This window comes from Primulina tabacum, chromosome 14 (assembly GCF_025594145.1).
Source record: "Primulina tabacum isolate GXHZ01 chromosome 14, ASM2559414v2, whole genome shotgun sequence".
Taxonomy (NCBI): domain Eukaryota; kingdom Viridiplantae; phylum Streptophyta; class Magnoliopsida; order Lamiales; family Gesneriaceae; genus Primulina; species Primulina tabacum.
In genome coordinates, this window is record NC_134563.1 from 18,833,445 (window position 1) to 18,846,763 (window position 13,319).

Consider the following 13,319-nt stretch of genomic DNA (forward strand, 5'->3'; position numbering starts at 1 on the left):
CATTTGCTCCAAGTTGGACTTTTCTTCTCTAGGAGGGTCAGATCTGTACATCGGATGTTTGCCATATTGTTGTCCTCCTTGCGGTTGATTCTGACTGTTTTGACCGCCCCATGAGAAGTTGGGATGTTGCCTCCACCCAGGATTGTATGTGTTCGAATAAGGGTCATGCCTTGGGCGGTTTTGGACTCCCACTTGGTTCACTGGTGCCTCATTTTGCACATAGAATGGATTGTCGTCTTGACAGTCCTTAGCATAGTGTTCCCCCCCACACTTTTCACAGAATATCTCTTGAAGACGCATCGCCGTGCCACCCACATTCAAGCCGTCTATTTTCCTGTTTAAAGCATCAAGTTGTGCAGTAATAGCAGAAAAATCAGTTACCTGGTGCACTCCTGCAGTTCTCCGCTGGTTGTTCCTGTCAGATTGAGGATGATAACTTCTAGCAGCCATCTCCTCCAACAACTCATATCCTTCTTCCGCAGTCTTCCTCAAAAGGCTCCCACAAGCAGCAGCATCTATCATAGTACGGTTAGGAGTAAGCAAACCGTAATAAAATGTTTGAACGACTAACCCAAGTGGTAACTCGTGATGTGGGCATCTTCGTAGTAGGTCCTTGAAGCGTTCCCATGCCTCATATAAAGATTCCTGATCGAATTGAGCGAATGTTGTAATGTCTGCCCGCAGCTTCATGGTCTTGGAGGGAGGGAATTATTTGATGAGAAATGCTTTCGCCATGTCCTCCCATGTAGCGATCGAACCTACAGGCAAACAATTTAACCACGCTTTAGCTTTATCACGTAAGGAGAACGGAAATAAACGCAATCTAACAGCATCATCAGAAACTCCAGTGAATTTAAAAGTATCGCAGATTTCAAGAAAATCCGCGATGTGCGTGTTTGGATCATCCACTGCAGTTCCTCTGAATTGGACTGTGTTATGAATCATCTGGATTATGGCTGGCTTGATTTCAAAGTGATTTGCCTGCACGATAGGTCTCACAATGCTAGGGCGTGCACCCTCCAAAGAAGGTTGGGCATACTCCAGCATCGGTATGCGGCGTGGCATCTCGACTTGTCTATTTTCACGCTGTTCCTCCTCACGTTCTGGCTCTGTCTCTCCATCAGTTCTTTAAGCCTCTGTTGTTGTCTTCTCCTGCGGAAGGTTCTTTCAATTTCAGGATCAAACTCAAGCTCCACGTCAAGTGACTTTGGCATGCACTGGAAGAGATATCTGTAATAAAATATGAAGTGTTATCTCAAGAGAAATAAAATAATGCTAAAGGAAATAACTAAAAATAAAATTGTAGATTAACAGTCCCCGGCAACGGCGCCAAAAACTTGATCGAGCAAAACTTGCACAGTGAAATCCCCAATAAAATATTATTTTGTATGCTCAAAAATTAATCGCAAGTGCACGATGTCAAATTATAATATAGTGTACGTGAGTACAAGTATCGTTCCACTGAAGACTGTGTTTTACAATTGTTATTTTCAGTTATTTAACATTTAGCAACGAAAATTGAGTTGTGTGATTATTCCTACTATGCTCAAATAATTATGCAATTAAAATGATTCAACAAGTAATGAATGAGAATTTAATCGAAAATGTTGAGTTAAAATTCAATGAGAAATGGATTTGTTGGGAATCTCGGTTCACCTACCCCTCGTTCATTAATTAATTCGTTCGATCGTGATCTACGCTTCCGACAGGATTTCCTAATCTATTGAACACACTCTCTCGAGCTTTGCCAAACTAATTCTACTCAATGAAGTAGTTAAATATCTTTAATTATTTATCAAGAGCAAATCGCATTTCGACCTATGAAATCCCCTAGTTTTCGACCCTAAGGACTATGACTATCGGCACGTATCCAATTTCATACATCTATGTAAATTGTAGATCCGCGAATTATACTACTCGATCCTATCACTCGTTATTCTCTCGAACTCACTCGTGATATGAAAACGTCGTTAAAGTTAGCTACGCTTTAATGACACAGTAAAATAGCAGTAAAATCAAGAATAACGCACAATCGAAATATAAATTAATTCAACTCAACGTTCGGGGTAGGATCCCCTTTAATCCCAACAAATAATAAAGTTTTAGCTACTGAAATTCATAGTCAAAATAAACAAAGCAAAGTTTAAATGATAAAACTAAATAAGAAATACTAGAGTTGACGAAAAACGCAAGAAATGATGCCCGGAATCTTCAAATCTTCAATCCAAGAGCGGAAGTGCTCTCCAAACTCCTTGACGGCTCAAGAATTCTGTTTGAATGCCCCCAAAAAGCGTCCACCAAACCTTCCATATCACTCTCCTCCTCAAATTAAGGTAAAGAATCGGCTGCACAAATCTTGCCAAAAATAGGTGGCGCTCGTGCGGTAGAAAAGTACCGCTCGAGCGCCTTACCTTCTGTAAAGTTCATTTGGATGTGCGGCCTTCGCGCTCGGGCGGTAGAAAACTACCGCTCCAGCGCGGACTCTCCTGTAAAAATCCTTCAGCTATTCATCTTTCGCGCCTGGGCGGTAGTTTTCTACCGCTCGGGTGCCGCTCATTCTGTCCGTTGCCTTCTCTTTTGTACACTTTGCTCCATTCTTGGTTTTCCGGCCACTTTTCCTGCAAATTCATCATGCCCGAGTGAGATATGATAAAATGCAAATGTTTACTCTAAATTGAACAAAATGTAAATGAAAAGCATGCATGCACAATGCAAACACAACTAAAACTAATGCAACAGAATGCGCAAAAACGACACATATCAAGCAGGAACCAGAATCCTCTGGAGCTATGTCTCCTAAGATACCAACGGGTACTGAATCTATGATCGAAGACATTCAATCCAACCTTCACGATGTGATCTCATCTATTTCTGACATCAAATCAACTCAATTGGTGCACACCATGAAGATTGATTCTATAAAGAAGAATACTTTTAGGAGTTTACAACAAGTCACGAAGGATATTACTTCACTATTTCTCCAAAAATATCAGTTAAAGAAGGACCAAGTGACGATTCAAGCTCATTTCCAAGCTCAAGAAGTGTTCACAAAACGCATGAATTTCCTCCAGAACGTAGTCACAAAGAGAGTGGTTTTGATGCAAGAACATATAGTGCATGCCTTAGCAAATGTCACTTTGGAAGTTCGTGCTTTATCCAGCAGGGTTGATAAGTTTGACGAAAACGGGGAAGAAGAAAAAGAAGAAGATCAGCAGAAGCAATCCAAGAAGAGACCTAATCAACTGACTGATCAAGGAACAGCTGATAAAAGAGCAAAGAAATAAAGAAATCCAGATCAGTTAGAAGACAGTCTTTCAGTTGAAGAGTTTGGCAGATTTTGAAGAATTTTTAGTCTACAGAAGATTCTTTCATTCTTTGTACGAATCTGTACATTGAAAGAGTTGCCAATAAAAGATTATTTTATCTACAAAATATTCAGCTTGATCAGTTCACATTTTCTATGTTTTGTCACACCAAAAAGGGGGAAATTGTTGGAAACTTAATTTCGGAAGTTTGACAAACCAATCGAAAAAATATTGAACAAACTGATCAGGAAGACTGAAAAGAACTGATCTAAATATGCGCAAACTATTGGTTGTCTAACTGAATATTAGTGCGCAGATAAGGCAACTGAACTAAGCTAATTGAATTATGTAGTCGATTGGATGATCAGTTGAAACTAATCAGGTTTACTACAATCAGTTGAGAGCTATCAACTAATTCTATCGGCTGTGTCAAACTCTTAAAACAGCTTGACACATCATCAGTTAAGGAATGTAGCTATGAACCAAAAACTGTAAAAAATCAAACTGCAACATGTAGTGGGAACGCCTCATTTCAGCAATACTACAATGTATGACTGTTAGAAAGATATTGACGTGGCAAACAACAGATAGAAAGATTCAAACACATTCATTGTTACCATTGGAAGCAAGGCCTATAAATAGCCGAGAAGAGTAGCTGAGAAAAAACAACAAACCGAACTACCAAGTTGTTATTCTGTTGAAATCGCTTTACAAGCTTTCTGTGCATATTCAAAAGATTTCAAAATCTCACACTTAGTGTATACATTCATAGCATTCAAAGCTATACATTGAGCTTACAAGCACAAACACTTATCATTGTAATATTCGATCTTATAGAGATCAATTGTGCTAAGTATTTCAGATCAGTTGAGAACTGATAAACTATATTGAAACTAAGAGTTTCAGTTTGGCATTATTAAGTCTAAAACTGAAGGGGGTCTGTACAAGTCTTGTATTATTCAAAACTTTTAGTAAATATGATATCATCTAGATAGAATGGGTGACGTAGGAGTGATTGAAATCTCCGAACATCCATAAATCTTGTGTCTCTTAATTTTTGTCTTATTCTATCTATCAGTCAGTTTATTTCTGCACTTTCATTAGTTAACTGATTGACATTGATATAACAAGATTCTCGAGTTCAGTTTATCACTAAACTGACTCATTATTTGAAAAGGTGATAAAATTGTCAAGTGTTTATTCAACCCCCTTTCTAAACACTCTTTCACCTACCAACCGATCCTATCAACGTTCATGCTAGTTTTGAAAAATTCTAGTTTTAGGTTTGGTTTAACGTTTGCGATTTTATGACTTTTACCACATTTACTGAGTTTTGATTAAAGTAGATGGTGAATTTATTTTAATGGTGAAAAGAGTATATATATAATTTTTAATGGTCAAAAAAGTATATATATATATTTATAAATATATATATAGATATATATATGGTGTGATTTTATGACTTTTACTATAGATACTATATATATATATATATAGATTTTATGACTTTTACTGCAGATACTATATATATGTATGTGTGTGTGTGTGTGTGTGTATTAAGAGTTCAACCGAAGCTTTAGAGTTTTTTTTAAAAAATTTCTAGTATTTTTAAAAGAACAACGAGTTAGGGACGTTTCAATTAGTATCAGAGCAACGTTCTTGTAAAGGGTTGTGCCACCGCCAATTCAGAAAGCTCACTCGCCAAGTCTCAAGTCTGTAAGTTTAAATGCTTTAAATGATTTTAGTTATGGCACCTGCATGTTTACATGTTTTATATGCTTAAGTTACATGTTTAAATTCCTTTTGAAGTTAGTTGGCATTTATGATTAAGTCGCTCAATAAATGATCCATATATGGCAAATGGTTAAAATTTTAGATTTAATTGCATGTAGGTTACGTTTAATTTGGACTCTATTTAGATATAATGCCTCTGTGCACCTAGTACTGATAGACATGCTAATACTCATGAGGATCGTAGAGAGAATGCGCAGCCACCTCCCAAGGGGATGCTGCTAATCGAGTACTGGAGGGCATGACACATTTCTTTGAGCAGCAAGCTCCGAGGCCACAACATGATATATATGATCAGTTCAGGAGGCTGGGTCCGAAGAAGTTTTCAGGTACCACCGACCCATTTGTTGTTGACGGTTGAATCAGATCCCTTGTGGTGGATTTCCGCTATCTGAATATGAAGGATGCTGATCAAGTCAGGTGTGCAACTTATATGCTACGGCATGATGCTTCTCTTTGGTGGGAAGGAGCCGAGCAGGGTGTCAATCTAGCCACCCTTATGTGGATGCAGTTCAAGAAAATATTATGTTGGAACATTTCATGTTCGCAATCTTGTTATTTTGCTTTTAATTAATTTACCTAAGTACGCAGAAAGCTGAAACTGATCAGGCTTCGAACTGATTAGTTACCGAGCCAAAACCGAAGTTATCAAGACACAAACTGAAAGTGCCAACTGATTGCCAAAACTGAACAAGTCCAACTGAAATAACAAAGACCAGTTTAGTTGATAGGTGGTTCAGCAGAAGACCTTCAGAAGCCCGGCCAGCTGATGAAGAGTTCAACTGATGAAGAGCCCAACTGATCAGTAAAACTGAATAAGTGAAATCAGTTCAGCTGACGAGCCAACTGATTTCACCACACCAGTTCAGAGCATCAGTTAGGAACCGACCAGTTTGCAGAACAAGACAAGCTTATCTAACTGGTATCCAGCTGTGCGCATTAAAGAAAGAAACTATCAAATCAAATGACAATAATGAACGTTGCAGCAGAGCTTAAAGTAGATACGTTCCAGAATGGCTGTCAGAAAAGGCAAGACACAAATTTTGATGAACAGATTCAAACTGCAATGAACACATTTGATGAGTCTTGATGTACAGTCATATTGCCTCTATAAATACAAGATCAAGACTATCAACAAGTATGAAAAACAGAGAGAGGAATATAGGGCACGCTTAATTCATACAGCTAACAAGAAGCAACCAACCCATATTTTAGGGAACATTTCATCGTGTTATCAGCTTAGATTAAAAACACCATTCCCTCAGTGTGTGAGAACACTTTCGTGTTGTATTCACAGATCAGTTGTCTCTCTCACACACACCATTACTCACATTTACACAGAGAGTAGAGCGTATTGAAAAGCTGAGTGAGTCTTGCAGAAAGACATTAAACTTGTGTATGTAGCATTTAACACATAAACGTTAAACAAGTGTTGGCTAGACGATGTTGCCTTCAGTCTAGACTAGGAGTTTAGTTAGGCAGTAGCGTAAGTCCTAAGCTGAGTGGGTTTGTACAAGGTGTTATATAAATCAAAGTCTTCTAGTGGATCCTACCCGAGGTCGTAGAAGGGGTGACGTAGGAGTAGATGAAGTCTCCGAACATCCATAAACAGATTTTGTATATTTAACTGTTTGACTATTGTTTTAAACTGATTTGATAAGTTCGAGCTGATAATAGTTCAGTTCTCACCATAACTGAACCGATGTAAGAAAAAACTGATCCCCTTTATTTCAGTTAATCAGTTGATACAAGCTAATAGCTTTAAACTGGTCAGCTTTCTTAACGAAGGATCATTTCGAGTATTTTCCGCTTGGTTTAAAACCAAACTCTATTTAATTCATCGGTTTTACATTCTTAGAACATGAGCTATTGCAGCTCATTGAGAATATTGTGTTTGAATCACCCTCATAGCTGCCTAGAACCGATCCCATAATATTCTATGAGAAATATTTCACTGCTGACGTGAGGGGACGCTTGAAGAGGAAGTTTATGAGTCTCCCTCAGAGATACATGTTTATGGCTGAGTTCATAAAGAAGTTCGATAGGGTTGTCGCTTCGTGCCCCTCATCGCCAGAGATGCTACTAAGAAACTGAGACATTTCATGGATGACCTCTGACCCACTATGTAAGACCTCGTGATTTGTTTCACGTTAATTATATAAATTGTGAACCATAAATCAATTCATAATGTAATTGCAATTGGAATGGAAATAAATTTGAAATAGTCTATTAAAATTTTAAAATAGTGAATTAAATTTTAAAATAGTCGATTTAAATTTGAAGAGTAAAATGGCAAATACTCAATTAAAGTTTAATATAAATGAAAGATGGCAAAATGGTAATTAGAAAGGGAAAGGCTAGTGGATGCATGTGAATTGGCATTTTGTGTGGAATTTTGGGAGATTTACGTGGATGGGGATTAACATCATACAAATTTTTGTTTAATTAATAATCATAATAATGAACAAGAGATAACAGCGAGGTGGAAACATAGGAAAGAGGAGAATTCAGGTTCTATCCTTCAAAATTATATCGAAACGTTGTCGAAACTTAAAAGAAATTAGATATTCGCAATCCTCGTATTGAGAGCGTTCTTTGAGGTAATTTTTATCATGAATCCAGAACCTTTATTTATTGAATTGATGGAATAGCATGTATTTGAATTTGAAATTAATATATGCAACTGAATAACCGACGAGAAACTAACTTTCGTAGTCGGAATTGAATTACATTATGATTTCAATTTTATATGAATTTTCGAAATTTCAAAATAATTTTGAAACATTAATTATGATTGTAAATTATTATATGCATAATAATAATTGTATAATAATGAGTTATTAGGATTTATAATGCGATATAATTATTCTAATAATGTAAAGATTAAACTGAATAGCGTAGAACGAATTGATACATTCAAATACGCTATTAGTGTTACATTTGAATGAATTTATTGATTGAAATAATTATTTTGATTATGTAGAGAGATTTTCTGTACTGAAATTCTAGAGCTACATTAAACTGGAAACGAAGAATTAAGATATATTACGACCGAGTAACATACGACATGTATATGTGTCATATGATATATGCTTGATTGATTTGACTGAAAAATGTGTCTATATGCTTTATTTGTTGAGTTGATGTGGCATACTTGACATTTATGATTGGTAGATCCATGTATAAATAAATATGTTGTTAACACACATCATTTTATACATACATCGATACAGACTTTGGTTATTATACATTAGCTTCATTGTCATTTATCAGCATCTTAAGCTTCGATTCAGACTTTGACTTCTGAAGATGATTTGTAGTTCATAGTCTTATCTTTCAACGCATACTGAATCGCTTTATTCCAATAATCGAGCTAAGAGATAGACCAAAATACCGCAATTGCTAACATCCAACTGATTGCTATTTTCGTACAATCAGTTCGGTAATTCAGCAATCAGTTAGACCTTGATAACATCCGATTTTCCCCCAACTGACGTGAAATGAGAGACTTGTTCCAAATTGTGTTTCCTCATCAGTCAAGTTGGCGGATTGTCATTTGAATATTTCAGCTGAGATATCATCAAAAAACCGAAGCTCGCCAGAAATTCAGATTGGATAAATTCAGTTTCAGCTTGCTTTTTGTGTTTGCAACTTCACACATGAGTAAATATGTTAGAAATACAATAACAAGTTTTGTTAACATCAACATAAAGATTGCGAACATGAAATGTTCCAACACTGTTGTTGTCTTTGTGTGGGGACAATGGCAGGTAATCCAGGTTATCAGGAGACCGGAGAGGATATTTCTGGAGGGAGTCACATATGAGTTGAGGTTTAGTGGTCTATCTCAGTGTACATATGTATCTATATATCGGGTCATATCCCAGGATATGAGTTGCTTGTATGTAGTAGGTTACAGTCATGTGTGGGCTTATTTTATGCTATGATATGTTTAGACGATATTTTATTATATATTATTTTTAGTATTATAATTATAGTTGGCCCATTTTGGGTTCATTGTAAATAAAATTTTTATTTGTTTTCCGCTTTAATTAAATAACTCTAATCAAATTAAATTATAATAACGATTAGAAGTTAAAGGCCGACACAGTATGGTATCAGAGCATAACTGGGAATGCTCGATTGAGTCTGGTGTACAATTGATAGGCACGAATGACTTGTGCGCTTATGTTTGACTTAATTGTACTTGCTCCTACTTTATTTAGTTCGAGTAATTTGTTGATGAAATTAATGATTTGATATGATGAGTATGTATAGTTGATATTTGATATTCATACTATGCTTTTGTAGATGGATCCCAAAAATCTTGAAACTACTATGAGTAGTAGCACTGAGAGGATGGTCGGACAATTTGAAGGAATATCCATGGATATGGTTTTGGCTCAATTCCAGGATCTGAAGCCACCGAGGTTCTTTGGAACTGAGAGTTCATAAAGAGCAAAGGCATGGCTCAATATCGAGCACTTGTTTAATATTGTGGAATTTTCCAAGACTCGAAGAATGAAACTTGCCCTATATTAGTTAAAGGATCGTGGAAAATCTTGGTGGGAAGCAGCTGAGATTGGACTGAACGAGGCTGTTTTTGAAGTCACATGGGATGTCTTCAAGGCCCAGTTTCTTGAACAGTACTCTCCTCCATATTATTATACTGCACAGAAAAATGAATTCAATAGTCTGTAGCAGGGAACAATGATGGTTGCAGAATATGCTTCTAAATTTTCTACCTTGCTGAAATATTCGTCTCATGTAGCTGCAAACCCAAAAGCTAAATATAACAGGTTCGTGAATGGTTTACATCCTGCTATATATACTTTTGTTATTTCTAGATTGCCTACTAGCTATGCAGAGGTAGTTGAACGAGCCAAGGCAATCGAAGCTGAAATAAAAAGAGGAGGTCCTCAGTACTTTCCTCCCCCTCAAGTGTCATCTCAGCAGCCTACCTTGCGTCTGAAAGGTAAAAAGTTTAAAAAGACTGGTTCTGCTGCTTCTTCATCATCTTCTAGTTCCAGTGGATCCTAACGAGGGAGTCCCGCTATTGTTCCTTATTGTAGCTACCGTGGAGGGAAGCATACTATAGAGCAATGCCGGGGTATGTTAGGTGCATGTTATCAACATGGGCAGGAATGCCATTATCAATGTGGGCAGGAAAGCCTTCATTCCAATACTAGCCAGGATTTCGAAGTGGCTTTAGTACGATGAGACCTGCTGCTCTTGTTCCTTCTTTCCAACAATCAAATTTTCCACGATATCGAGGACCTGATGATTAGACTGTCCAAGGCCCTCCTCAAGCTAGAGTGTATGCCATGACCGAGGATTAGGCAACGATAGCTCTTGGTGGTGTTATTGCAGGTATCTGCATGCTTTGTGATTATCGCGCATGTTTTATTTGATACAAGAGAATCTCACTCATTCATATTTCATGCATTTGTTGCATCCTATGATATTATTTGTACTCCAATTGTATGATACTTTATCCACTACAACAAACATGGCTTTTCGCAGCGCACTATTACCAGCACACATTAAAAGCACGCCGTACTATTATTATTAACAGCGTGCATGTTTATATGCGCTGTTAATAGATTAATTGTTTAAAAAAAAAAATCGTGTGCACTATTAACTGACGACATTAAAAGCACGTCGTTAATATTATTATTAACAGCTTGCATGTTTATGTGCGCTGTTAATAGTATTAATTTTTTTAAAAAAAAATCGTGTCTATTTTAACAGCGCACATTAAAAGCCGTCGGTTAATATAATTATTAACAGCGTGCTTAGGCTGTTTTTGAAGTCACATGGGATGTCTTCAAGGCCCAGTTTCTTGAACAGTACTCTCCTCCATATTATATACTGCACAGAAAAATGAATTCAATAGTCTGTAGCAGGGAACAATGATGGTTGCAGAATATGCTTCTAAATTTTCTACCTTGCTGAAATATTCGTCTCATGTAGCTGCAAACCCAAAAGCTAAATATAACAGGTTCGTGAATGGTTTACATCCTGCTATATATACTTTTGTTATTTCTAGATTGCCTACTAGCTATGCAGAGGTAGTTGAACGAGCCAAGGCAATCGAAGCTGAAATAAAAAGAGGAGGTCCTCAGTACTTTCCTCCCCCTCAAGTGTCATCTCAGCAGCCTACCTTGCGTCTGAAAGGTAAAAAGTTTAAAAAGACTGGTTCTGCTGCTTCTTCATCTTCTAGTTCCAGTGGATCCTAACGAGGGAGTCCCGCTATTTTCCTTATTGTAGCTACCGTGGAGGGAAGCATACTATAGAGCAATGCCGGGGTATGTTAGGTGCATGTTATCAACATGGGCAGGAATGCCATTATCAATGTGGGCAGGAAAGCCTTCATTCCAATACTAGCCAGGATTTCGAAGTGGCTTTAGTACGATGAGACCTGCTGCTCTTGTTCCTTCTTTCCAACAATCAAATTTTCCACGATATCGAGGACCTGATGATTAGACTGTCCAAGGCCCTCCTGAAGCTAGAGTGTATGCCATGACCGAGGATTAGGCAACGATAGCTCTTGGTGGTGTTATTGCAGGTATCTGCATGCTTTGTGATTATCGCGCATGTTTTATTTGATACAAGAGAATCTCACTCATTCATATTTCATGCATTTGTTGCATCCTATGATATTATTTGTACTCCATTGTATGATACTTTATCCACTACAACAAAAATGGCTTTTCGCAGCGCACTATTAACAGCACACATTAAAAGCACGCCGTTAATATTATTATTAACAGCGTGCATGTTTATATGCGCTGTTAATAGTATTAATTGTTTAAAAAAAAAATCGTGTGCACTATTAACTGCGCACATTAAAAGCACGTCGTTAATTATTATTAACAGCTTGCATGTTTATGTGCGCTGTTAATAGTATTAATTTTTTTAAAAAAAATCGTGTCTATTTATTAACAGCGCACATTAAAAGCACGTCGTTAATATAATTATTAACAGCGTGCTTTTTATGTGCGCTGTTAATAGTGTTAAATTTTTTTAAAAAAAATCGTGTCTATATATTAACAGCACGCATTAAAATGTACGCTGTTAATAATATTAATTTTTTTAAAAAAAAATCGTGTTTATAGATTAACAGCGCACATTTAAAGCACGCCGTCAATATTATTATTAACGGCGTACTTTTTATGTGCACGCACGTTTCTAAGCGCGCTCAGTTTTCATTCCCGCAAGCCCCAATTTCTTTCTCTCTTTCCTGTGCGTCGATTTCTTCATTGCAAAATCCTTGTCGTCGCCTCAACATATCCGCCATCTTCGCCGCCACGTCCTCCTAACCAACGCCGCATGTGTCGTTATTGTTGATTTCAGTCATCAAATGCCCTAATCTGAAAGGTAAGGGACCTTCGCACGATTCTGTAATATTTAGGAACAATCACTGGTTTGATAAATAATCCGGTAATTGAGTTATGATTGCTTGTTAATGTAGGTCTTGATTTTGTTGTATCTTTGGTTTCATTGAAATTACTCATTGAAGTAGGTGCTCATCTATTTGGGCAGTTCATCGGATTGAATTTCTGGGAATTGCTTATGTGTATTTCTGTGAATTGCTTACTCGTGATTTTTTCCTCGGTATTTTTATGGTTTTTTTGTTTGATTATGTGTTGTGATTGTATTTCTGCGAATTTCTTGGAATTGGAACATTACTTTTCAAGTTCTAATTATTGCTAATTCATGGTATACCCAGATAAAGTTGTGGGTCTTGAATGTGAATTAGAATTTGAGGCCAGATCTATTGAAACGAGTGCTAACTTTGAAAAGGTGATCTTTTTCAAACATGCTATAAATTTCAATTGCAGCATAGCAAAGATATAGGACTGTACGTTCTTTGTAACGACCCGAAAATCAGACTACGTATAAGCCATGCATAATTATTACTATTTAAATTTAAAAATGATTATATATATATATATATGAAGGGTCTAATTCATTTTGATATTTGACAAGTCATAACTATTTATTTTAAATGCAAATTTAGTTTTATCTTTTCATTTAAATACGCGAGGTCGGACCGGAGTTTGGAGATTAGAGATAAGATTAATATAAGAAAGACATTCCTAAATTTAATTTAAGTCAAAGAATAATTTGATTTAAAGAAAAAGAAGGTCCTTGGGATTTTATAAATTAATTAGAGTTAAGTTGGTAAATAAGTTCTTTTGATTAATATTTAATAAAGCT

At 36.6% G+C, this 13,319-nt stretch overlaps 1 non-coding gene across 1 annotated transcript; it reads left to right on the top strand.

Annotated features, from left to right (window-relative positions):
* The first annotated feature begins 580 nt into the window (after window positions 1-580).
* Window positions 581-686, top strand: LOC142525688 (small nucleolar RNA R71). Its single transcript, XR_012815138.1, has one exon. It is a non-coding gene; the product is annotated as a small nucleolar RNA R71 (small nucleolar RNA).
* The last annotated feature ends 12,633 nt before the right edge of the window (window positions 687-13,319 follow it).